A 27,269-nucleotide genomic window follows, 5' to 3' on the forward strand; every position below is an offset into this window, starting at 1 on the left:
CTGGTGCCTTCAGACAACACAAACAAACAACAGTAAGGTGCTTACTCACAGGGGATTGGACTAGGGCAGACAGGATAGTTAGCCATCACGAAGCATGGGACTTTCCCCCGTCGCTAGGACAACCACTGGGGGTGGACACCACATTGGATACAAGTAGGCGCAACCATCACACTTACAGCAGAACCTTCCTGCACACAGCTTGGGATAAAATCTAGCACTGACAACTGGAGTTAGTGTTTCTCTCTCTTCGTGGGCCCGTGGATTGGAGCTGGAGGCTCGGCCCGGGATCCGGATAGCAATCGAGGGACACTTCAGTAAAAGACTTTTCAGGCACACCGGCGGTGACCGCCGACTATCCGGGATTGGCTGGAGTGCATCGTGGCAGAGATCGGTACTCTGGGGCAGTGCCTGAACTACTTGTGAGTAAAAGACCTGGAACCACAGCCACTGCCTCTGCCTCTCTTTTACCGGCGCCGTTACCCAACGCTGCGGTGCCATTGAGAATTACCACCACTCCCATCCTCCTCCGTCATCCTCCCTGGGGTAATCCCACTTCACCTATGGGGAGCGACACCATCCCGGCTCTGACCTTCACCATCAGCCCCAGAGAGCAGCACCCGCAGCGGCGGCCCCCATCCCTGCCCGCGTACCACAGGTGGCGTCACGATCATCTAATAGACTTTCCTAACCTTCACTACCACCCCCATCCTCCATCCTGCCTCCTGTACACCGCCTTTCCTCCCCTCCTGTATGCCTGGGGATAACGGAACTGGGCCAGACCATCCTGTGACATCGCAAAGAATCTGCACCCCTGGCCTGGCAATGAGTAGGTTAAAACACCTGTCCCATGGGGCGCTACACTTGTACATATTCAGCATTGAAAAATGTGTCTGCTATCTTGTATATAGGGTGGTCAGTCTTCTATATCATGGACAGCAGAAGGGCAACACTCCCTCATCAAGCTGGTTCACCAATTCACTAGTACACCTGTCTTCTACTTTACAATGTTGCAGGCTTTTCAGGCAGTGTGAAGCTGCAACCTGCTCACATGCCCTCTGCAGCTAACACCAGGGAACGCAAGTGTGGGTGCACCCTATTCTACACGCTATTTAACCCATCTCATAATATACTCCAATCAGATCTACTGGCACTTTCTCGCAAACAGGCTTACTGACTGCTGCTACATTACCCAGGCAGCACCCATATCACACCAAACCACTCATTCACCCCCGTATGTTTTTGCATGGTCAACAAACCGTAAGTGCAGCATAAACATATTATATTAGCATTTTGTTAAAGGAACTATGTACCCAAAATATGAAAACACCAGCAGTGCCTAACATAAAACTCAATGTATGAGAACAGTCAGGGCAGAATGTCCCAATAACAACAGTATTCAAGGCCCTTTTAGGGAACATTCTTAACCCTCTTATATAATACACATTGAGGAAAAGTTTGGGACGACATGGTGTCACATCCGGGGATAGAAGCTATACCGGCTGTATAGTACAATGCAAAGGAAAGGGGAAAGGAATGCCCTATCGCTAGTGAAAGGGGGTAAGTGGTGACCCCTGACAAAACTTGCAGCTTACCCTCACTGTCCTCACATAGCCCTATACAGATTCTGCACCTGTCGCCGAGCTGGATCCCTCACCCTAGGCAAACCCTGATTTGCGCCCTAAGTAAGGATGGCGGTATAAGCGCTTGTCAACACCACAACTCTAAGGGAAACAAAAAGAAACAATACAGGGGAAACACAAATGCTACCACCTGAGCCCAGATAGATAACAAAAGTCAAACACTTATCTTAGAAGCAACTACCACAGAAGTCTTTGGGACAACAAGAAGAGACAACCGCTGCAGATCACAGTGAGAAACAACCATAGACTGCACCCAAACCACCCCAGGGGGAGGTTTATAAAAGAAGTCAGAGGCTGGCAACTGAGAGGAAAAACTGACAGTTTCCCAGGGTCATAGAGTTTGATGCTGCAGAAACAGGGAACTGTCAGACAACAAAACGTGCTGCCAATCTCTGGTATTTTCTAACACACGCTGCAACTGGATTGTCAGTTAGCCATGACACATCCGTGACACATGGTTTTGGTTTCCTCTCTTCATAGACCCTGTAGCAAAAGCCTTGGCTGCTTCTTTAGTTTGTATGCACTTCACCTGAATGCAATAATCAGAAATAAGAGGCAGATAATTCCCCTATTGTGATAGCATTGCTCATCCTACAATAATAATGGGAATAAACGAGCAACAGAACTGACCTTAAAAGAAAATGGAAATTACTCCCAATAATAATCTCTGTAGACTTCAGGAGCTCTAATATCATTGGTGCAGCCTGAGAGGTGAGTGGGGCGACTTCTACCTCAAGAGCAGGTGGAATTGTGCATTGTGAGCTCTTGGGCTACAATAGGCCCATATATTGTTCCTGCACAGGGGCCCTTTTCTGTCTTTGTCCACCAATGGTGGACGTGGTGCCATCACCCCTCCCGGAATCTGAATGGGACGATGATGAATCCTCTGTAAAGGCTGACAAGCTAGAGAGACATCCAAATCTAACTAATGCGAGCGCCGACTCTTCCCGTAAACTGTTCCCTGTGGAAGCTTCTCCATGTGAGTCATAAGTAGCGATTATCTCCTCATTCACTGCATTTTGTGCACAAAACAGCTTACTGCTCAGCAATATAATTAGGTGGAAAAAAAAACAAACAAAAAACCCCAGAAAAAGTAAAAAAAAACAATGAATAATTACTGAATGTGATAAGATCTTAGTTAAGACTTACGTAAAGAAGAATTGTTTGTATCCCGGCAACTTATAATCCTGCAAACAATGTATCACACATTTTTATTACAGTCAATACAGAGTTGTGAACGATCAATGCAAAATGCACGAAGGCAGGATATTCTAATTTTTTGCTTAAAGGGGACTTTCATATTGATTACTTATCCTTAGGAGAGGTCATCAATATGAGGCTGGAAGGGGTCCGAGTTTCGGCATTCCCATCGATCCGCTGATTGAAGGGGTTACGTTGCTCTAAGGCTTGTCAATGAAAACTGGTAATAATAGTGTTAGAAAGTGGCATAACGTAATTTGATGGCTCTCTCTTAATGACTACCTATACCTGGAGAGCTGTCAATCATCTTTTCTAGACAGTTAAAAAAAAGTCTGGACATACACCACGGAGGGAGGCCAAAAGGACACATTTAGCCATTGGGTGAATTTTCAGACGGATACAAAAAAATAGGGCAAAGAGCCATAAATCCCTATATGAATCCTGGATGAAACTACATTTCGGGCACACTGACTTAAGGGTGCTTTACACGAGACGATCTATTGTGCGATAGATCGTCGGGGTCACGGTTTTTGTGACGCACATCTGGCATTGGTTGCGACGTCGGGCTCTGTGACACATCCGAGCGACGCAGTATCGCTCACAAATCGTGAGTCATGTACTCGTCGCTCCGTTTCATAATCTCGTTTAATTAAAATGGCGCCGGTTGCTCATCGTTCCCGGGGTAGCACATGCCGCTCCGTGTGACACCCCGGGAACGATCAACACAGCTTACCTGCGTCCCTCGGCACCCGCCGGCAATGCGGAAGGAAGGAGGTGGGCGGGATGTTTATGTCCCGCTCATCTCCGCCCCTCCGCTTCTATTGGCCGGCGGCTGTGTGACGTTGCTGTGACGCCTAACGTCCCTCCCACTTTAGGAAGTGGACTTTCGTAGCCCACAGTGAGGTCGTCCAGAAGGTAAGTACGTGTGACGGGGGTTAAACGAGTTTGTGCACCACGGGCAACGATTTGCCCGTGACGCAAAAACGATGGGGCGGGTACGATCGATTGTGAAATCGCACAATCAGTCGTCCCGTGTAAAGCAGGCATTACTCCAAGCTCACCATTAACTCTTTAATGTTATAAATAAAGTAATTATGTTTTAAGATAATAAATATTAACATATACCGTATTTTTCATTTTATAAGACGCACTGGATTATAAGACGCACCTCAAATTTAGAGGAGGAAAATATGAAAAAAAATATTTTTAATGTTAAAATAAGGGTCTGTCTTATAATCCTAGTGCATCTTAATCCAAGGAGGAGTGGCGGTGGTGGAGCAGCGGTGGTGGAGCGGCTCAGAAAGGTCACGGGAGGCAAGGTCGCCAATGCTGCAGGCTCAGAGGAGGGGGTGTTGCGACTCAGGAGGGTACTTTGGGCTCAGGGGTGTCGCATGGTGGTGAGCGCCATTGATCTGCCAGTGGGCTGCGGGGGTGTCACGGCGGCAGGTGCCATTGATCTGCCGGCGGTCAACAGGAGCCTCAGCAGCGGGTGCTATTGATTTGATTGTGGGCTCCGTTGAATCGGTTGACAAGATTGACTTCAAGAAAATTGCCGCGGAGGCAGCTCATGCTCAGATAAGGCTCTGCTGCCAATTTCTTAAAGTTGCATAAATCTGCGCACTCGCCACCTCCGCGGCCATTGTCTTAAAGTACATCGCGTCAACCGCCACCGATTCAATGGACCCGCAATCAACTCAATGCACCCGCCGTCGAGACACCTCATCCTGTTACACCCCCACAGCCTCCCTGACCGAATCCTGTGACTCTGCTTCCATTGACCGGGCTCCACCACCGCTTCCCCGGTAAGCCATACCAGTTTTGTAAGACAAACCCTCATGTTACCCCCAGTTTTGGGAGAAAAAACTGCATCTTACAATCTGGAAAATACGGTAACTAGTGGTGAGCGAACTACTCAGTGCTCGGTACTCGTCGTTTACCTAGTATAATGGAAGTCAATGGGGAGCACCAGCATTTTTCCGGAAAATTTCGTGAAAATGCTCAAGTTCCCCATTGACTTCCATTATATTCAGTAAACGAGTATTGACACGCGAGCATCAAAATACTCGTCACGCTTACCGAGCACAGAACGGCTAGCTCATCACTAGACATAACCATTCCAGACAAACATGAATAGTGAATATCAACATTATACCCTTCATCTTCGTAGATCATGAAAGATAATGCTCTAGGATCGGTCATGAATTGTTGCAATACAAACGCTCTTAGACAAAATGAAGCTGGTGTACTTACTTTGGTAATTCATCTCTGAATGACTGTAATACCCTTTTAATAATTCTTGCAGTCAATCTCGCTCACCTAGCCGGATTGTAGCTCCTCAGTGCCCTTCCTCCTTGCTGCTGCTGAGATCTCACACCAATCAATACCAGCTACAACTGGGGAGGTGGAGACCAAATATACGTAGACTCATGACTTCTTTCATTTTATCTGGACTCTAAAAATTCTCATATTAATGTGACTATTATATATCCATTCTGATAGGGATTTTCAAGATAAGTACACCAGCCTCATAAGGTCTAAGGGAATCATATAATAATATATGCAGTGTGTAATCTGGTGAAAAATTTGTTTTAAGTGGAATCGGTCAGCAGATTTTTGCTAAGCTGAAAACAGCATGCTGCAAGGGTTAACACAGAAAATTAAGGGATGCCTGTCTGTTCAAGGTCCATTGTTTATTTAGTTTGTTTGTTTAAGAAGCAGGACTTATCATTGCTTGGACTACAGTGTCACATGCAGGAAAGTCCAGCACACCCCCTGCTGGGATTGGCACCTCACTATCAATGTACAATGTCTATAGAGAGGATGATGTGGGCGGGGGCAGCTTTCTCAGATCTACTAAATGTCTAAATCTAAACGTTTTGATTGTATCAGAACGGCTGCACCCAGTAATCTAAGTGATACATCGCTGGATTCAGCATCTCTTTGCCTACATCATGCTGCTCTCAGATGAGGTAGCAAAACCTGCTGACCGATTCCCTTTAATCAGTCTAGATGCTCAAAAGTATAATTGCTGAAAGTTGGCATAGTAAGTGTAAATGGGGATTAAGGCTAAGAAGGTAAATCTTGCCTCTGTTGTGTGCATCATCTTATTCAAAGACCTCATGATATTTAGTGTCTACCACACTTTGGATCCTCGATTAGTGTTTTGTTTTAAAAGCATAGCTTACACCAGGATTTTGTTATGTAATCTTAGAACATGATGATGTAGGGGCTGAGAGCTTGATTCCACCTATGTGTTACTTACTGTTGCTGGCTGAAGTTTTGATAAAATCACAGTTTTATCAAAAGGAGATTATCACTAGAGGACTAGTAAACCTGCTTGCATGTAGTCCTCTATATTCATGAACTCTGTATAAGCCCTCCCCACCACTGATTGTAACTTTCTGTCTATGCACAGCATACACAGAAAGCTGACAATCAAAGGAGTGGGTGGGGTTTCACTGAGCTCAGAATTTGGAGACCTAGTAGATTTGCAGCAGAGAAAACAGTGATTTTATCAAAACTGCAACACACAGCCCAGTATGCATCTGCCACTACATCATGGTGCTCTTTCTCTCAGCTGTGTTTTTTTTTAATAATATCTATATTTTATCAGCAAGAGATGATCATTAGAGGACTTGGTGTCTTGTGCCTCCTAGTCCAACCACGCTCCACCACTGATTAGCAGCTTTCAGTCAATATAGAGTGTACACAGAAAGCTGCCAATCAGTTGTTTAGACAGGGTTATACACATTCAGTTCACACTCAACATTGCGAGCTTTGCTAGATCCGCAATAGAGAAAACTTTGATACTATCACAACTGCTGCACCCAGTAAACTAAGTGACACATAGCTGGAATCGGGGTCTATGTCCCTACATCATGATGCTGTCATATTAAATAGCAAAAACTTGCTGACATATTCCCTGTAAGTCGTTCAATGTAAACTACATATCTTTTTAAATAGAAATCGTAGACTTGATGATGCTGGTGTGCTAACTTTGAAAATCCATTTCAAAATGGTTATGTAATCCTAAAGCAAAATTTATTTATTGAATTGATGATGGCCTACAACTTTGTAATTCACTTTTTTTCTCTATCCTGTTTCGTTTTCAAGATAAAAATGCTAACTCCGTTGTTTTCCACCAGGTGGCGCAATAGGTGGTTTCATTGTGTAGCGCATGGCTACTTTACTATACCTAGACACCACTTCTATGCCTATAGCTGCCTCCGTTCTCAAGTTAATGGCGGTGGACAGGATTGAATTGACTCTAACTTCTGAATGTCCTTTTTAAAATGTGGAGCCAAAAACTGGATCCCATATTCCAGATTTGGCCTTACAAGTGATTTATAGAGGGGAAACAATATATTGGGATCACGGGATCTAATATCTTTATTTATACACCCTAGAATCTTGTTTGCTTTAGCAGCTGCTGGCTGACATTGAGTGCTGCTGCTCAGCTTATTTGTAATGAGAATACCCAAGTCCTTCTCCTGTTCTGTAGTCCCGAGTTTACTTCCATTTAATGTATACGCAGCTATAGGATTACTCCGTCCTAGGTGCATTACTTTACATTTATCAACATTAAATCTCATTTGCCAAGTATCTGCCCATTCTGACATCTTATCCAGATCATTTTGTAATATTGTACTATCAAGATCAATTTTAATATCCTACATAGTTTGGTGTCATCAGCAAAGACTTAAGGGTGCTTTACATGCTGCAACATCGCTAACGATATATCGTCGGGGTCATGGTGTTTGTGGCGCACATCCGCCGTCGTTAGCGACATGGCAGTGTGTGACACCAAGGAGCGACGATCAATGATCGCAAAAGTGTCAAAAATCGTTGATCGTTGACACGTCGCTCCTTTTCATAATATCGCTGTTGCAGGTACGATGTTGTTTGTCATCCTGCAGCAGCACATATCGCTATGTGTGACACTGCAGGAACGACGAACATCTCCTTACCTGCCTCCACCGGAATGGAGGAAGGAAGGAGGTGGGCGGCATGTTCCGGCCGCTCATCCCGCCCCTCCTCTACTATTGGGCGGCCGCTTACTGACGCTGCAGTGACGTCGCTGTGACACCGAACGCACCTCCCCCTTGAAGGAGAGATTGTTCGGAGGTCACAGCGACGTCGCTGAACAGGTATGTGCATGTGACGCTGCCGTAGCGATAATGTTCGCTATGGCAGCGATCAACAAGTGTCGCACGAGCGACGGGGGCGGGTGCTATCGCTAGCGATGTCGCAGCGTGTAAAGCTCCCTTAACATTTTACTATCAATCCCATCCACAAGGTTATTAATAAAGAGATTAAAACAAATCGGTCCTAGCACAGATCCCTGCCGCACCCCACTGCTGACTATAGCCCATTTAGAGAATGTACCGTTTATGACTACTCTATGTTTCCTATCTTTTAGCCAATTTCTTAGCCATCTGCTTATAGTTTCCCCTCGTCCTTGCTATTGTGTGGTACAGTATCAAATACCTTTGCAAACTCCAAATAAACGTCTGCTACATCTGGGAATAAGGAAATAAAACAATGTGAAGTGCGGAGGCAAAAGGTAATTGTTTCACTTCTGAAAGTTTCCACTTTTTCGGTGCAGATTTAGGAACCATCTTTCTATTTTCCGGTATCACAATGACAGTTTGCAGCTTTTTATGACCCACTCTGAAATTGAGCAAAGTATAAAACTGTTAAGCACTTGAACAATTTTATTCCAAATACAGTTCACATAATAATTTGGATTTAGTGGAGCGCATCCACATTTTATAAGCGCCGGAATTCGGAAGTAATCAAAGATGTGGTCATGTGTAATGTTCTAGGATTTACGGCCGTTCTTCGGCTTTTTATAGTCACCTGGGTTTTGAAACAATCCCAATTTCAAGCACAGGTAACTCTTATTAACGTAATATTTTAACGGCAGTTGTCATATTCTGCGCGCTCACACCTACATTACATGATAATCATTACAATGGTTTGTTTGGAAACAAAGGATTTTGCAATTGGATTGTTTGTTCTCCATACTTACAAAACTACGACAACTTCTCAAAGTAGACGGAGATACTCGGCACACCAATGGTTTGAGAATAACATATTTTTTCTGAAGGTGTTTGCAATCCAAAATTAACTTTTCAGTTACAACTTGACCTTCATCAGTACTATTTCCATATAGTAAGCAGTGGATCCTGATCCATCGTGTTGCAGCACACAGATGTCAATCCGTACTGATGAAGGTCCAGTTGTGACCGAAACGTTTATTTTAGATTGCAAGTAGAGATGAGTGAACCCAGGGTTCGGTGCTCATTGTTTGTACCAAACACAGACTTAAAAAAAACAGAGTTTGGGTTCGGAGTTCAGGGGCTTTACATATGAAAGCCACTCGTGCGAGCATTGCTGTGCTCAGGTTTCTCATTGCTCATCCCAGTGCGAGCCGCTTGCAGTCTTTGAGCAGCTCACAGTGGGGGTAACAACAGCGTTATCAGATGTAGTGTGTGCAAACCAAGAAAATGGAAAACTCCCGCCCACCCGCGCCAGGAAGTGATTTGTTTATTGTGGGCTGCACGTGGGTGGAGACTCGAACTGCCCAATTAATGACTTCCATTGGGGTTCAGGTCAAGTCCAAGTCTCAAACCGAATTATATCTAAAGTCTGGCTGAACCTGGCAAACTGAACTTTCACAGGTCTACTCATCTTTACTCCTGGTCCAATTTTTTGGCTGCAACAGTGATATCATATGACCTGTGTGAAGTGCACCAGTCCCTTCTGCAGCAAAACAACCCCACAACATGATGCTGCCACTGCCGTGTTTCACAGTTGGGATGGTTTTCTTAGGCTTCAAGGCTTCTTCCTTTTTCCTCCATACGTAACGATGGTTATTATGGCCAAACTCAATTCAATTTTAGTTTTGTCAGACCACAGGACATGTCTCCAAAAATTAAGGTCTTTGTTCCTGTGTGCATTTGTAAATATTGATCTGGAGTAATGGCTTCTTCTTGGCAGAGTGGCCTTTTAGCCCATGTTGATACAGTTCTCGATTAACTGTGGATACTGCACAATCTTACCAGCTTCTGCCAGCATCTTCACAAAGTTTTATGTTTTTGTTCTTGGGTTGATGTACACGTCTGACCAAAACACATTCATCTCTGGTACACAGAACCCATCTTTTCCCTGAGCGGTATGATGTCTGGAAATTCCAATCTTGTTTGTACTTGCGTATAATTGTTTGTACAGATGAACCAGGCACCTTTAGGTATCTGCAAATTACACCCGAGGGTGATCCAGACTTGTGCAAGTCCATAATTCTTTTCCTGAGATCTTGGCTGATTTCTTTTGACTTTCCCATGATGCTACACAAAGAAGCAGTGTGTTTTAGGCGTGCATTAAAATACATCCACAGGTGTGTCTCTAATTAACTCAGATGTTGCCAATAAACCTATCAGAAGCTTCCAAAGACATGACATCATCATAGGTGCTGTCCCATATTGTTTAAAGGCATAGTACTTTAAATACCCTGTTACACGCTATGGTTTATCTGACGATATATCGTCGGGGTCACGGATTCCGTGACACACTTCCATCATCGTTAGCGACGTCGTTGTGTGTGACACCTACGTGCAACTCTGAACGATCGCAAATAGGTTGAAAATCGTTGATCGTTGACACGTCGTTCACTTTCAAAATATTTTTCATTGTTTGGAACGCAGCAGACATATTAGTACGTTTGACACCCTGCCAACGACCAACAACATCCACACAACCGCCTTGGTCAAATAATATATCGTTGAACGATTTTGCGTCGCTTGTGAGATCGCTACGTGTGATCGCTAATGAACAACCTATGTGCGATCTCGGCAAATCGTAACTACGATCTGGGCGTGTCACATCGCTAACGAGATCGTCAGATAAATCGTAGCGTGTAACGAGGCCTTTAATGTATGTAAACTTTTCACTTTGCAGAAAGTAATAAAAATGCCTTAAAAATTCTTTCTTTTTAATTACTCTGGCATTTGGCAAATATAAATAATTTTGGTTCCTAATTGACCTAAAACGTTTATTCTGATTTCATATCAGATAGTAAGAAAAACCTGCAGATATGTCTTTTATAGATAGTGGATGGAAACTTCTGGTTGCAGCTGTAGATAGATAGATAGATAGATAGATAGATAGATAGATAGATCGATGGATGGATAGAGGGATAGATGGAGGGATAGATGGAGGGATAGATGGAGGGATAGATAGAGGTATAGATAGATAGATAGATAGATGGATGGATGGATGGATGGATGGATGGATGGATGGAAAGATGGATGGATAGAGGGATAGATGGATAGATAGATAGATGGAGGGATAGATGGAGGGATAGATAGATGGAGGGATAGATGGAGGGATAGATAGATAGATGGATGGATGGATGGATAGATAGATAGAGGGATAGATAGATAGATAGATAGAGGGATAGATAGATAGATAGATAGAGGGGTAGATAGATAGATAGATAGATAGATAGAGGGATAGATAGATAGATAGAGGGGTAGATAGATAGATAGATAGATAGATAGATACAGGGGTAGATAGATAGATAGATAGATAGATAGATAGAGGGATAGATAGATAGAGGGGTAGATATATAGATAGATAGATAGATACAGGGATAGATAGATAGATAGATAGATAGATAGATAGATAGAATTTTGTATTTACCATAACTTTATCCATATTTTTCAAAAACTTTTTTCCTCCCTTTTTTAGTTGGAAATTGCATTTAATTACTAGACACCTGTGTAGACAGCCTTTTAATTTTCACCGTCCATGTTCTTCTGAAGTCTTTCCATTTTCTAGATTTGATATATGTTTTAGATTTAAAAAGCTATAAATCCTGTTAGCAAATAACGGTGGTGAAATGCAGTTGTGTTTTATTCCTATTTATCTACGCTTCATTATTATTTTCCTCAAGGATCCTTACAGGAAACAGATAGAACATTTTTCAGAAATACTGCATAATGAATGCCTTGGAGCCATCATATAAATAAACCTGTTTAAAATGTAGCACAGCATTAATATGATGGAGAGCTCGAACGAGAAAGATTCTAATAAAAGTGCCAAAAGACAATGGCCGTGGCTGCTAAGCGGTGCAAGCAGGGAGACAATAGAACTTTTATCACATGTTACACCGAAAGCCGTAAGAGATGACCGAGAAGATGACTTGGGATCAATACCATAGAATGTGTCAGATATATTGGAAATATCAAAACTTTTCAAAATGTGTTGAAAACTAACATAATTATTTATTGATTTTAGTGTGAAAAGTGTTATACTCTAGAACAACTGAGAAAAATCCATATCCTCATCCATTACAAGTTACAATGGTGATTAGTGCAGACGCAAGTCTACTATGCCCAGGAACTATTCAACTTCTCCTGATCAGTAACTTCCAATGCACTCCTTTTTAGTTCCTATTCCTTAGCATTCTGCCAGTACTATAGGAGCATGGACTTCCTTTCCCCTCACTTTTCAGCTTGCAGTGTGTAAGGTGTTGGACCGGTTGCTGTCGCGATCCTTTCTCTGAAGACACCAATTGAGTTGTTGTAATGTTGTATGAATTCTATCCTGCGTCTTTGTAAATAATGTGATATGTGAATTGTGATGTAATGTGTAATGTACAGCAGGACAATATGAAATAATGTTTTCATGAATATTGCATAGCAGTATTATATGTGGTTGCCAGGGTAAGAAACATTTAAGTATTGGGACTAGCCCCCAATTAAAGGGTTTAGTTCATAGGGAAAGAGATGGTTTCCTTCTAGATGCCAGGGATAACTCAGTGTGTGACGAGAGCAAGCTAGTGATGAGCGAGCATTACCATGTTCAGGTGCTCAGTACTTGTAACTAGTGATGGTTGGCCACTACCATGGTCAGGTGCTTGGTACTCGTAACTAGTGATGAGTGAGCACTACGATGCTCGAATGCTCAGTACTCGTAACTAGTGATGAGTGAGCACTACCATGCTCGAGTGCTCTGTACTCGTAACTAGTGATGAGTGAGCACTACCATGCTCGGGTGCTTGGTACTCGTAACTAGTGATGAGTGAGCACTACCATGCTCGGGTGCTTGGTACTCGTAACTAGTGATGAGTGAGCACTACCATGCTCGGGTGCTTGGTACTTGTAACTAGTGATGAGTGAGCACTACCATGCTCGGGTGCTTGGTACTCGTAACTAGTGTTGAGTGAGCACTACCATGCTCGAATGCTCAGTACTCGTAACTAGTGATGAGTGAGCACTACCATGCTCGGGTGCTTGGTACTCGTAACTAGTGATGAGTGAGCACTACCATGCTCGGGTGCTTGGTACTCGTAACTGGTGATGAGTGAGCACTACCATGCTCGGGTGCTTGGTACTCGTAACTAGTGATGAGTGAGCAGTACCATGCTCGGGTGCTCAGTACTCGTAACTAGTGATGAGTGGGCACTATCATGCTCAGGTGCTCAGTACTTGTAACTAGTGATGAGCAGGCACTACCATGTTAAGGAGCTCGATACTCGTAACTAGTGATGAGCGGGCACTATCATGCTCGTGTGCTCAGTACTCGTAACTAGTGAGGATCAAGCACTACCATGCTCAGGTGCTCAGTACTCGTAACTAGTGATGATCAAGCACTATCATGCTCAGGTGCTCAGTACTCATAACTAGTGGTGATGAGCGAGCACTACCATGCTCGGGTGCATGGTACTCGTAACTAGTGATGACCGAGCACTACCATGCTCGGGTGCTTGGTACTTGTAACTAAAAATAAATAAAAACAAATCTTTATTTTTATATAGCGCTAACATATTCCGCAGTGCTTTACCTACATCAGGAACACTGTCCCAATTGGGTCTCACAATCTAAATTCCCTATCTGTATGTCTTTGGACTAGTGATGAACGACCACTACCATGCTCAGGTGCTCGATACTCGTAACTAATGATGAGCAGGCACTACCATGCTCAGGTGCTCAGTACTTGTAACTAGTGATGAGCGAGCACTACCATGCTCAGGTGCTCAGTACTCGTAACTAGTGATGAGTGAGCACTACCATGCTCAGGTGCTCAGTACTTGTAACTAGTGATGAGTGGGTACTACCATGCTCAGGTGCTCAGTACTCGTAACTAGTGATGAGCGGGCACTACCATGCTCAGGTGCTCAGTACTTGTAACTAGTGATGAGTGAGCACTACCATGCTCTGTTGCTCGATACTCATAACTAGTGATGAGTGGGTGCTACCATGCTCAGGTGCTCAGTACTTGTAACTAGTGATGAGCGGGCACTACCATGCTCAGGTGCTCAGTACTCGTAACTAGTGATGAGCGGGCACTACCATGCTCAGGTGCTCAGTACTTGTAACTAGTGATGAGCGAGCACTACCATGCTCTGTTGCTCGATACTCATAACTAGTGATGAGTGGGTGCTACCATGCTCCGGTGCTCGGTACTTGTAACATTCGCTCGGATTTTTGACTCTTTTACAGTGTATAATGCAAGTCAATGGGGAACTCGAGCACTTATCTGGAAAATCTTCCGGAATAATGTTTGAGTTCCTAATTCACTTTCATTATACTCTGTTCACGAGGCGAGCTCGTGTGAGTATCCAACTGCTTATTATGAGTAACGAGCACCAGAGTATGGTAGTGCTTTCTCATCACTAGAGCAAACCAATAGTCTGAAGGTCGTCAAAGCCGCATGCAGTGGGTGACCTGTGGTGAGAAAAGGAGACAGGAGACTTGAGCGTGATACTGAAAGACTGACCAAGACATGGAGCTTTGTACAACGTTGAGACTAGAGACTAGCTCTCCCATATGGTGACCCCAGACAGGAGGGTCCTGATAATGGTGCTCTAGCAGAAGGGCCTCAAGTAGCTGACAGGTCAAGGCGGACTTGTAAGTGAACTGAGTGGACTTTCCCAAGCAAAGTCTCCCTAAGTGTCTGAGAACTAAAGGATTAAATCTAGTCATATCGGCAACCCCTGACCCCCTCCTTTACGAGGAGAATGGACGTGGAGCCACAGAAAGGGAAAGTGACTGTCACAGATTGGACTATAGTGATAGGCTGGTTTGAGCTGTAGCTCATAGAATCAGTAAAAACAGGAACAGCCCAGATGGAAGTGAAAGTGTGTCTGAGTATACTCTGTACAACTGAAACGTGCTGGAAGTTGTGTTCCAGCTATATCATGTGTAAAGTTGAGAATGAAGAACTGCTCAGTAAAGTTTTATCATTTGAACTGAACTGTTGGTCTCCTTGTTGGAACAAATCATCATCCGGTCCTTTCCTGGTGGAGCCTTTGGTGACATTCGGCCTGCACGGGCCTAAGGCCCACGCTACACAAATCCCCGCACCCCGGCAGTACCGTGTATTTCATGCAGTGTGATGGGGCTTCAGGAAGCAACACCTCACCCACAACTACCGTCCCACGGCACTCCACATGCTGTACCGGCCATTCTTCAATGGCTTTACTGTCCCGAACTGTAAGACACTACTATTCACTATTTTCTATAATAAGCCCATATCAGATATTATAACATTAATATCAGTGGATGGCCTATTAATCTATATTGTCTAGTTACACTGAATCTTCTTCAGTCATCTGGGGTCTCCCAAAACATGGCATGGGTCAGACAGAGAATAATCTGAGGTCATGAGCAATGTGACCCCAAATACAGATTTGTGGCTTCTGTTAATTTGTTTCTACTTTACTTAAAAAAAACAACAGCTTTACTTTGTTACTTTTTGTCACTTTGTACTTTTATTCAGACTTTTGAGTGGAGGACACAGCGGTGGAGGACGACCGGCCACCTCTCTAGACCTGTTTGTTTTAGTAAAATTCTGTATTTACCATCAAATATCACCTGAAAATGTTTTCTCCTATCACCACAATTGACAATCCTCTGTTATTTCTCCTGCAAATGTATTAGTTGATTGACAGTTCGTAGTGATGAGTGAATATGCTGAAATTCAAATTTGACCAGGAAATTTGATTTGAAGTTGATGTGAATTGACAAGCCCCCGCAGCACTGCTGCTTCTCTCCACACGAGCCCCCGCAGCACTGCTGCTTCTCTCCACACGAGCCCCCACAGCACCGCTGCTTCTCTCCACACAAACCCCCGCAGCACCGCTGCTTCGCTCCACACGAACCCCCGCAGCACCGCTGCTTCTCTCCACACGAGCCCCCGCAGCACTGCTGCCTCTCTCCACACGAGCCCCCGCAGCACTGCTGCTTCTCTCCACACGAGCCCCCACAGCACCGCTGCTTCTCTCCACACGAACCCCCGCAGCACCGCTGCTTCTCTCCACACGAACCCCCGCAGCACCGCTGCTTCTCTCCACACAAGCCCCCGCAGCACTGCTGCTTCTCTCCACACAAGCCCCCGCAGCACTGCTGCTTCTCTCCACACGAACCCCCGCAGCACCGCTGCTTCTCTCCACACGAGCCCCCACAGCACCGCTGCTTCTCTCCACACGAACCCCCGCAGCACCGCTGCTTCGCTCCACACGAACCCCCGCAGCACCGCTGCTTCTCTCCACACGAGCCCCCGCAGCACTGCTGCCTCTCTCCACACAAGCCCCCGCAGCACTGCTGCTTCTCTCCACACGAGCCCCCACAGCACCGCTGCTTCTCTCCACACGAACCCCCGCAGCACCGCTGCTTCTCTCCACACGAACCCCCGCAGCACCGCTGCTTCTCTCCACACGAGCCCCCGCAGCACTGCTGCCTCTCTCCACACGAGCCCCCGCAGCACTGCTGCTTCTCTCCACACGAACCCCCGCAGCACCGTTGCTTCTCTCCACACGAACCCCCGCAGCACCGCTGCTTCTCTCCACACGAGCCCCCGCAGCACTGCTGCTTCTCTCCACACGAACCCCCGCAGCACTGCTGCTTCTCTCCACACGAACCCCCGTAGCACTGTTGATTCTCTCCACACGAACCCCCGCAGCACCGCTGCTTCTCTCTACACGAACCCCCACAGCACCGCTGCTTCTTTCTACACGAACCCCAACAGCACCGCTGCTTTTCTCTACACGAACCCCAGCAGCACCGCTGCTTCTCTCTACACGAGCCCCCACAGCACCGCTGCTTCTCTCCACACGAACCCCCGCAGCACCGCTGCTTCTCTCCACACGAGCCCCCGCAGCACCGCTGCTTCTCTCCACACGAGCCCCCGCAGCACCGCTGCTTCTCTCCACACGAGCCCCCGATGCACCGCTGCTTCTCTCCACATGAGCCCCCGATGCACCGCTGCTTCTCTCCACACGAGCCCCCACAGCACTGCTGCTTCTCTCCACATGAGCCCCCGCAGCACCGCTGCTTCTCTCCACACGAGCCCCCACAGTACCGCTGCTTCTCTCCACATGAGCCACCGCAGCACCGCTGCTTCTCTCCACATGAGCCCCCGCAGCACTGCTGCTTCTCTCCACATGAGGCCCCGCTGCTTCTCTCCACATGAGCCCCCGCAGCACCGCTGCTTCTCTCTACACGAGCCCCCACAGCACCGCTGCTTCTCTCCACACGAGCCCCCACAGCACCGCTGCTTCTCTCCACACGAACCCCCGCAGCACCGCTGCTTCTCTCTACACGAGCCTCCGCAGCACCGCTGCTTCTCTCCACACGAGCCCCCGCAGCACCGCTGCTTCACTCCACACGAGCCCCCGCAGTACCGCTGCTTCTCTCCACATGAGCCCCCGCAGTACCACTGCTTCTCTCCACACGAGCCCCCGCAGCACTGCTGCTTCTCTCCACATGAGGCCCCGCTGCTTCTCTCCACATAAGCCCCCGCAGCACCGCTGCTTCTCTCCACACGAGGCCCCGCAGCACCACTGCGTCTCTCCACACGAGCCCCCACAGCACCGCTGCTTCTCTCCACACGAGCCCCCGCAGAACCGCTGTTTCGCTCTGCACGAGCCCCCACAGCACCTCTTCTACTCTCCGCACAAGCCCCCGCAGCACCGATGCTTCTCTCTACACGAGCCCCCGCAGCACCGCTGCTTTTCTCCACACGAGCCCCCGCAGCACCGCTGCTTCTCTCCACACGAGCCCCCGCAGCACTGCTGCTTTGCTCCGCACAAGCCCCCACAGCACCTCTTCTTCTCTCCACACGAGCCCCCGCAGCACCGCTGCTTCTATCCACACGAGCCCCTGCTGCACCTCTTCATCTCTCCACACGAGCCCCCGCAGCACTGCTTCTTCTCTCTGCACGGGCCCCGCAGCACCGCTTCACGTCTCCGCATGAGCCCCCGCAGCACCGCTTCTTCTCTCCACATGGGCCCTGCAGCACCACTTCTTCTCTCTGCACGGGCCCCGCAGCACTGCTTCTTCTCTCCACACGTGCCTCACAGCACCACTTCTTCTCTCCGCATGAGCCCCCGCACCACCGCTGCTTCTCTCCACACAAGCCCCTACAGCACTGCTGCTTTGCTCCGCACGAGCCCCTGCAGCACCTCTTCTTCTCTTCACACGAGCCCCCACAGCACCGCTTCTTCTCTCTGCATGAGCCCCCGCACCACCGCTTCTTCTCGCCACACGGGCCCCGCAGCACCGCTTCTTCTCTCCGCACAAGCCCCCGCAGCACCGTTTCTTCTCTCCGCATGAGCCCCTGCAGCACCGCTTCTCTCCGCACCAGTCCCCGCAGCACTGCTTCTTCTCTCTGCACGGGCTCCTGCTGCACCGCATCTTCTCCTGTAGTGAACTTTTCAAAAGACACACAAGTGCACCGTACTGACAACATCAGGGAGCGTATGCATATGTCACAGAGAAAGTGCCAGGCAGGGAACAATGTACAGATTCCTGCGTTCCGCTGTCTACACTGTGCAGACTGCAGGATTGCTCCCTGCCCGGCACGCTGCGTGTGATGAGGGCAATCCGGCAAGGGGCCCCCGGAGCCTAGAGCTCTGGACAACAGGTCAGATTGCCCTCATTATTAACTGGCCAGCGAGGGCCCCCTGAATCACCAGGCCCCTGAACCACTGCAGCGGCTGCAACGACAATATGTCCGCCACTAATTCCCATTCACGTTTTATTTCGGGCACACAAAATTAGGTGCTTGTATAAAACAGAGAATTCCTTAATCTCTTATCATGTAATTCTATTCATCTACAGTTCTGTATACACTTCCCATTAATGTCTGTTCAGGGTGAATTTATAGTAACTACGTTCCTTGAGGAATATTGTGTAGAAAATAATAGTAATTTGTTTAGCTTTCCTAAATGTCCTCATATATTTACTTGAAATTAATAAAGTAATAAAAACATATTTATGATAAAATTGAAAAGTCCAGTGTGACACTTGCAAAATAGCCATTATGTGTTTCTATATCAGGAGCAGCCGCAGCAGCTATGCTTCAATGTGCCATTCTCCTCTGTGAGGAGAACATATTCTCTATACCTCTGTGACTGGAGCAAATGTAGCAGAAAATCACAATTGAAATTGGAGCTTCCCGACCAACTGACAGTTCATAAGGAATTGCTGCTAATGCAGGAGACTGGAATCCAGGCAATAAAAATAAAACATGGGAGAATACAGACTATGTTTAGCTGCAGCCGAGAAGCCGAAACTACAAACTGTCAAAGACATTTTTGCTGCGTATTCCCAGTGGGACTCGTAGTATAAACTTAGCAACCAACCTGCCACCCAAGCGAGCAGGGCTGGCAGATGTCGGACCATGTGACGAGCATTCTCAGGCAAAAACTCATTATTCTCTTCATATTCACAATGTTAAAAAGCAAAAAACCCATCTAAAGTCACCTGAAATGCACTTTTTTAGATATTATAGTATAATAAATGGGCTGTCTGGTTTTACAATTCTGTCTCCTTTATAAAGTGCCTAGCTGTAGTTCCCGGTGTGGTCTGGGATAGTAATTAAGTCTCTCTCTCCATCTCTCTGTCTCTGACACACTCTCCCACTCTACCTCTGTCACTCTCTCACTCTCCCACTCTACCTCTGTCACTCTCCCCCTCTCTCCCTCTCTCACTCTCTCCCACTCTCTCTTCCTCTCTCCCACTCTCTCACTCTCTCACCCTCCCACTCTACCTCTGTCACACTCTCCATCTTTCCCTCTCCCCCTCTCTCCCTTTCTCCCACTCTATCACTCTCCCTCTCTCCCACTCGCTCACTCTCCAACTCTACCTCTCCCACTCTCTCACTCCCCCACTCTACCTCTGTCACACTCTCCCTCTCCCCCTCTCTCTCTCTGCCACTCTCTTTCCCTCGCTCCCACTCTCTCCCTCTGTCACACTCTCCCTCTCTCCCTCTCTCCCACTCTCACACTCTCACACTTTCTCACTCTCTCACTCTATCACTCTCCCACTCTCCCTCTCTCCCACTCTCCCTCTCTCCCACTCTACCTCTGTCACACTCTCCCTCTCTCCCACTCTCACACTCTCTCACTCTCTCACTCTCTCACTCTCCCTCTCTCACTCTCCCACTCTCTCTCTCTCTGCCCCACTCTCCCTCTCTCCCACTCTCCTTCTCTCCCACTCTACCTCTGTCACACTCTCCCTCTCTCCCTCTCTCACTCTCTTACTCTCCCACTCTATCACTCTCCCACTCTCTCTCTCCCCCACTCTCCCTCTCTCCCACTCTCCCTCTCTCCCACTCTACCTCTGTCACACTCTCTCTCTCTCCCTCTCTCCCACTCTCACACTCTCTCACTCTCTCACTCTCCCACTCTATCACTCTCCCACTCTCTCTCTCTCCCCCACTCTCCCTCTCTCCCACTCTCCCACTCTACCTCTGTCACACTCTCCCTCTCTCCCTCTCTCCCACTCTCACACTCTCTCACTCTCTCACTCTCTCACTCTCCCACTCTATCACTCTCCCATTCTCTCTCTCTCCCTCTCTCCCACTCTCCCTCTCTCCCACTCTCCCACTCTCTCACTCTCCCACTCTCTCACTCTCCCACTCTCCATCTCCCACTCTTCCTTCCATCGCTGAAATCATATTATTGACACATAAGCTTCTTATATTAAGAATGTCCGTTGTTGTCTATAGCAAACAATCAAAGCTCCCATTAATCACCTGCAAAATAGAAGCAGAGCTGTGAATGGTTGCTATAGGCCACCTGATAAATATTCAGGCTAAAAGTCAAAACAGCCAATATATTACCTCACACATCCAGACAATAATTTCCCCTCAAAACATAGTCTATCTCGTTCCCTGAGTCAAATAACACGGCTGTGCAAAATTTTGTGATTGTAAATGTGACGGTGCGGACTCCTTTACTGGACATACATACATACACACATACATTCACTCAGCTTTTTATATTAGCATGCTCAACATGGCACAAAACAGTATATAAACTTTTTTTCCCCAAATCATAAGTTATCTCTTACCCATAGAATGAAGAATAAGTTGCTAATCGCTGGGGAAGAGACTGTTGGAACCACAGCAATCCCAAGAATAGGGCTTTGGAGCCCCGAAAATGCGAGTCTGTAGAACCCCATCTGGAATGGAGAAAAGCTGTGCATGCTCAGCATCCACTCCTCTTATTGTCCATGGGACTGCTGGAAATATCTGATCTCTGGACTTGGCATTCTCTGACATTTTGTTCTATTTCAGGATTTTTAACATTCCCCTTATCTGCTGGGCATGTTCAGCTTTCTTCCCCAAAACACATGCCGGTGACTTGCTTTTTTCTCACCGCCTTAAACTTTGTTTCATGTAACTTCAAGTATGAAAGAGGGCAGCCTCTGACAGGCCTGCAGGAATGTGTATCAGGGAGGCCCCCTACAGAGACAAACAATAGATGCACAACCCCCCACTAGATGCCAGGCAATGAATCCTACTGCAGGCCTGATTACATTAGAGTTCATGAAAGCCAACCAGGATACACACATTTCCAACCCCTTCCCCCTTCAAATTGTGTACCTTAAACTGATGAGCAACAAATCTCCAATAACCAGCGCTGCAATGACAAACATAAAAGAAGATAGTAAACATATAAAATAGATTTTAAATAAGGCAGCAAATTAAAAGAAAAATAAAGAACAAATTAAAAAAAGGCAAAAAACATCACAAAGGAAACAAAAAATGGCGGAAATGTTAATGTGAAAGTAATTTTTTAAAATGCAGGAGCTAGTGTGACTTTTTGGGAGGATTAGAGTAGTGCTATACTTATTTGGAGTAAAAATGCTTTGATATATGAGACATGATATAAAACGTTCATTCTTATGCACTTGATGAAGAAGAATGTTCTGTACTGTTTATATGAGATCTAATGTAAGAGTATGCCTTCAGATAGAAGACTGCTTTGAATAACTGTTCATTTCTTTAATAGGGTTTCCTCTATGCACATATTTATCGGGAATCATCTTTGCATTAATAATGCAAACCGTAATTACATGTTAGAAAATGGATGTTAACCCTATGACTCGCACCATTATAGAAGCCTAGTATGAAGTAGATAATTGTATTTTCACACTATTGTGATCACTGCCGAGTTCACTTGTGTTGTTAAAGTAGTATGTTTTTACTTTTATTATGTGAGCATTTCTCTTTTGTTATTTTTTTTTTATTGCAAATTTACAAAGCTCTGTCTAATTTTTAGCATATATTTTCTTTGAAAAGAAAAAAAAGCTACAGGTATACTAGATTTATCAAGCGTTTTTTCCTGGAAAAAAGTCACTCTGCCCAAAGGTATTTTTCTCCTTAACATGAGAGCGCCAAACCGTTTTAGGCCAGATTCACACATCCATGTGTGCCGGTCTGCTTACGGATGCACAAATTGGACACTATTCTCCAGACCCAAACTTGAAAGCCTCATATACAGTATGCCTTCTAGGCTGTTGAGTTTGGGCTGGTAGACCCACGGCCAGATACCAAATCATGGACCAAGAGGCTCAGATCTTTGATTGCAGCCTTAGCTGGCTGTCATGATGTCACAACGTCACTACAGTCAACATGCCAATGACAGTTTACGAGACTTGTGTCAGAACTCAGATGTTTCCTCAGATCTGATTTTAGGAAAATATTCCTACAACTTCCATTGTGGAATTAGATGTAAAACACGATCATAATTTGAAGAGACACTGCAGACCCCTCCAGGTTAGTACAGCATCGAAATGGATAAGATGTTAACAAATTCTCATCCAAAAATTGTACAAAAAAGTCTATATCGAAATCAATCATGTTAGTGGATTTTCACTTTGCTTTCCACCCTTTCCATAAGATAAAATCTACGACAAAATAAGCATTGAATAGATTTGGATTTCATCATGGATCAGTGATGCCGGTGAGCTGATGAATCATCCAGTGGTCCCCTAAATTAAGAAATTAAAGTAATGGCTCTGATTAAGTTGGATTAATTTAATCTGTGGTTAGCCTCCTCTTAAAGGCATTATCTACTATCCACTATCCAGACAACACCTTTCCAATCCCTGTGTTTACTGCCAGTAAAATAATAACACATACTCACCTCCGGTGCTGGCGTTTCCTATCGCGTTAGCACTGTTTCTCCTGGGGATGGCGAGACATTGTTATGCCACATGTTCCTCCTGTTTCAGTCACTCACTCACTCACTCACAAATTCCCATACATCTGGAGGACGTGAGAGAGCAGCAGTGCTCATTTCCTCTATATGTATGTTATTTGTCTACACTTAGAGAGAGTGAATCCAGCGCTGATTGACCAGACAGAACGTGGGACATAAAAGCGTCAGATGATCCCCAGGAGAGTCAGTGCTGGTGCCACTGGAATGGCAATGGGATTGGAGGTGAGTATATGTGGAGCCCCGCAAACGCTGTGTCGGTGCATTACCTTCAGGGACTCCACGTAGATGGATCTGTCTGGTCACAGGTAGGAAACCTTCTTTGTAGTTTGTCGTGACGCCACTCTCAGATTTGCGGTCAGTGGGGACCGCCACTGCAGGTTAAGGGATGCCTGGGGCTGATGGTGGGTGCAGCCAGTTGTAGTAGCCTCCTGAGAGTGAGGCAAGCCCCAGGGCCCTGTGTAGATGTGTAGAACTACAAGGCGCAGAATGACTCAACACAGGCAGGATGTCTTTCAGGGTTTTTACTCACAGTTGATGGCAGGGTGAGTGACCCGGGCGTAGCTGGGATGAACCAAGTGGGAACCAGGTGTCCTTCAGGCTGACTTGTGAGGGTGACTACTAACTCGCCTTCCTTAGCCCTTGGTGGTTTGGGGTAACCCCGACTTTGAGTCCCTATGGGGGTCACCCAGGGAAGATGCTGCAGCCTCTCTCCCCTTCGTTTGCCGTTTGCTTGTCGCCTGGACCAGGCCACTCCAGCTGCTTGCCTCCTGTGACCTATGGGCCCTAACTGTGGCTACGTGGCTGCGGCTTTTGTGGTGTTGTGGCGTGGGCTTTGAGAGCCCCACACCGGCAGGTTTAGCAAAAGAAAGCTGGATCTATCTCCGCTTCGGGATCTGCCGCCCGTTTGGGCCTGGTACTCTCTAGCAGTCTCCTTACTTCCCACTCCGTTGCTCTCTCTCTAGCTGAAGATGGATTTCGGGTAGCACTCCTAGTTGACCGTTCTCCCCCGTCGGTAGCCACTGCGCGGACGCTGTCAGACTACAGCAGCCCACGGGATCTGCTCCTCACTCGAGCTCCCTGGACTCTGCACTCACTGGCTCACTGCTCCTCCTCTCCTGTTCTTGCCTACGCCACCTAGCAACCAGACTCTCTTACCACACCCCTTGAGAGGAGATGGAGGCTTTTGGCCCCCTCCACTATTCCAGTGAAGGTGAAGGCTTTTCCCCCTCCTGAGATCCCCAGGGGTCCTCTCATAGGTACATGTGTGAGACCTGATTACTATGCGCCTGTGTACCACACCCCAGTCAGCCTTCTGGATTACCTGTGTTGTACTGTCCCCAGCATGGGTGCAGTACTCAGTGGTGCCTGACCAGGTCAGGGGCGCCACATTCCCCCTTAGTTATCACCAGCACGTCCTCGGGCTGCAAGACAACATTTTAAAATGCATAAAACATTAAAACATGGTAAAACATTTTAAGACCACCAGCTATCATACATCACCACCCTCCACCCACAAGTCCGTTAACCCACCCAAACCCTTTCAGGAGGCAGGTCACCGGTCCTTTTGGTAACCAGATCTGGGCCATCTACTTCCCCAGACCTTTCCTCCAATCTGCCTCTCCCGTTGGCCGCGCCTTCAGCCACTTCTGGCAGGATGTAGAGGCGGCTTTCATGGGCTGGTGGTTTCAGGGTATACCTGGCCTGGTGGATCCGCGCCTTCAGCCTCTTCTGGCAGGATGTAGAGGCGGCCTCCACAGTTGGTGCTGACCAGGTACCCTCTTTGTGGTGGAGAGCCAGGCCCCATAAACAGGCATGCTCTCTGGTCGCAGGTGAGCCAAGGCCCTATATACGGACGGGCTCCTCCTGGTTGCAGACGAGCCAAGCCCCTAAACAGGCTGACTCTGGTGGTGGTGCCCTCTGGTGTAACTATTTACACTGCGAGAGTTTGTGGCTATAGCCAGTTCATAGCCTTAAGGTTTATGGTTTTTCTCACACAAGTTTATGTGGGCACATACTTAAACGTAAACGTTGCAAAACTTCAAACTTGCTGTATGCTTTACTTTATGCAGATTCCTCTACTCTTCCATACCAGGGCTTGGGCCTGTAGGGCTGCGGCACCTGTTGGTTTCTTGATCTCTTTCTTCGTCTGTGGGTTCGTTGTATTTTCTTTCTTCTTCAGTGTCTCTGTCTTCATCTTCTGTTGTGACTGCAGGGCTTCTGCAAGGACTTCTAGGACATGGTGCAACATCTAGGGCATACCAGCCTCTTTCTCCCTGATGCATAGTGAACTCCACTGAGTCTCCTATCTTCAAATTTCTTCCAGGGTGTCCTCTGGGCAAATGGGCTCTCACATCCCTTCGATTGACGAAAATCCCTTCCTTCACACCAGGTGATACTATAAAGCCGTACCCTGATTTGAGGCTGAAATCTTCGACAATTCCTCGACGCAGGGGTTTGAACCTTCTCAGGAACCGTTTCTCCTCTAGGTCTCTGGCGGTGACTTCGTCTTTCTGCTCAGGAGATTGTGATGTTGGAGGATACTTTGTACTACCGCCTCGGCGCCGTGTCTTGCGGGCTGGATTCTGCGAAGTACAGCTTACAAGCTCCCAGGTGGGGCGGTTGGGCAGGTCTTCTTCAGCAGGAGGTGTCAGGTCTTCCTCGTCCCAGCGGGAATATGGCAGCATCTCCGGCTCTGGGACTAGCACTGCTGCTGGCTCCGGGGGCAACTGCTCAGCTTCTTGCCCTCCTCTCCCCCTTAGTTCTTCGCTGCACTCTGGTCGTGGCAGCGCTGGGGATGAGTGTTCCTCAGCTGGCCCAGGCGGTGGACTCTTCGGCGTGGTTGCCGCAGGGGTTGCCTTAGGGGTGTGCGGAGGGAGCATGTACTGGTCCACCATCTCCTGTGGGAACTTGGCCTCCAGGTCAGCCTTCAGCTGCCAGTATGCGGGGTCCTCACCTACCAGGGATTTCCTAGTAGGGACTTCCTTAGACTGGGGAGCGGTGTCTGCTCTGGCCCTGCAGGCCGGGATAAATGGTGATGTAGTCTTTTCTTGGCGGGCCGCGCAGGGCATCGCTGCGGCGGCCTGGTCTTGGCGGGCCGCGCCTGGCATGGCGGCGGCCTGGTCTGTGCGGGCCGAGCCTGGCGTGGCGGCGGCCTGGATCTGCGTCGCTGTTGCGGCCAGTTCTTGGCGGGCCGGACTGGGCATTGCAGCCGCGGTCTGAATTGGCGTCGCATCCTCAATGGGGTCCGTGCAGGTGGAGCTGGGCGTCGCTGCAGTGATCGGGGCTTGACGGGCCGCACCTGGCGGGGCTGTGGCCTGGTTCAGCATCTCACTTGCGGCTCGGACGAGCGTCGCTGCTGCGGTGGGGTCTTGGCGGACTGGGCTCAGCAGGGTGGCAGCCTGGGTCAGCGTCACACCTGCGGCACGGATGAGTATCGCCGTGGCAGTCGAACCTTTGCGGGCCAGGCGGGGTGTCGCTGCGGCGGCCTGGATTTGGCGGGCCGCACCTAGCGTGGCTGCGGCCTCGCTCAGCGTCGCCGCGCCAGGCGCCTCTTCTGGGACCGCGGTCGTAGCAGCAGGGGTCGGAGCACTTGCGCTGGCCGGGGCAACTCTGGACTCACCCATCGGTGGCACCATCGGGATCTGAGTCGTCGCCGCTCGATCTGGCATGCGTCGCGCGGCTCCCTCCTCGTAGGTCCGAACCGCCGCAGCCATCTCCAGAAGCTCCGTGCGTCCCTCACTGAGCTGTCGCATAATCCTGGCCTCCAGCTGATCGCAGAAGATAGCAAGCTCCCGGCACCACCAGGCAGCAGAGCCTGGTTCTGGGTATCCACGTCCGGACTCCATTTCTTCTCTCTGCAGCAGCAGGCTTGTGGCTCCCTTTCCTTCCCGCCGTCTCTGGACGCTTCCGCT

The 27,269-nt window shown here is 47.7% G+C and overlaps 1 protein-coding gene across 6 annotated transcripts in view; it reads left to right on the forward strand.

Annotated features, from left to right (window-relative positions):
- Positions 1 to 27,269, forward strand: part of ROBO2 (roundabout guidance receptor 2) — a 1,624,265-nt gene that overhangs the window by 65,533 nt on the left and 1,531,463 nt on the right. The window lies entirely within an intron of this gene.

This window comes from Anomaloglossus baeobatrachus, chromosome 2 (assembly GCF_048569485.1).
Source record: "Anomaloglossus baeobatrachus isolate aAnoBae1 chromosome 2, aAnoBae1.hap1, whole genome shotgun sequence".
Taxonomy (NCBI): domain Eukaryota; kingdom Metazoa; phylum Chordata; class Amphibia; order Anura; family Aromobatidae; genus Anomaloglossus; species Anomaloglossus baeobatrachus.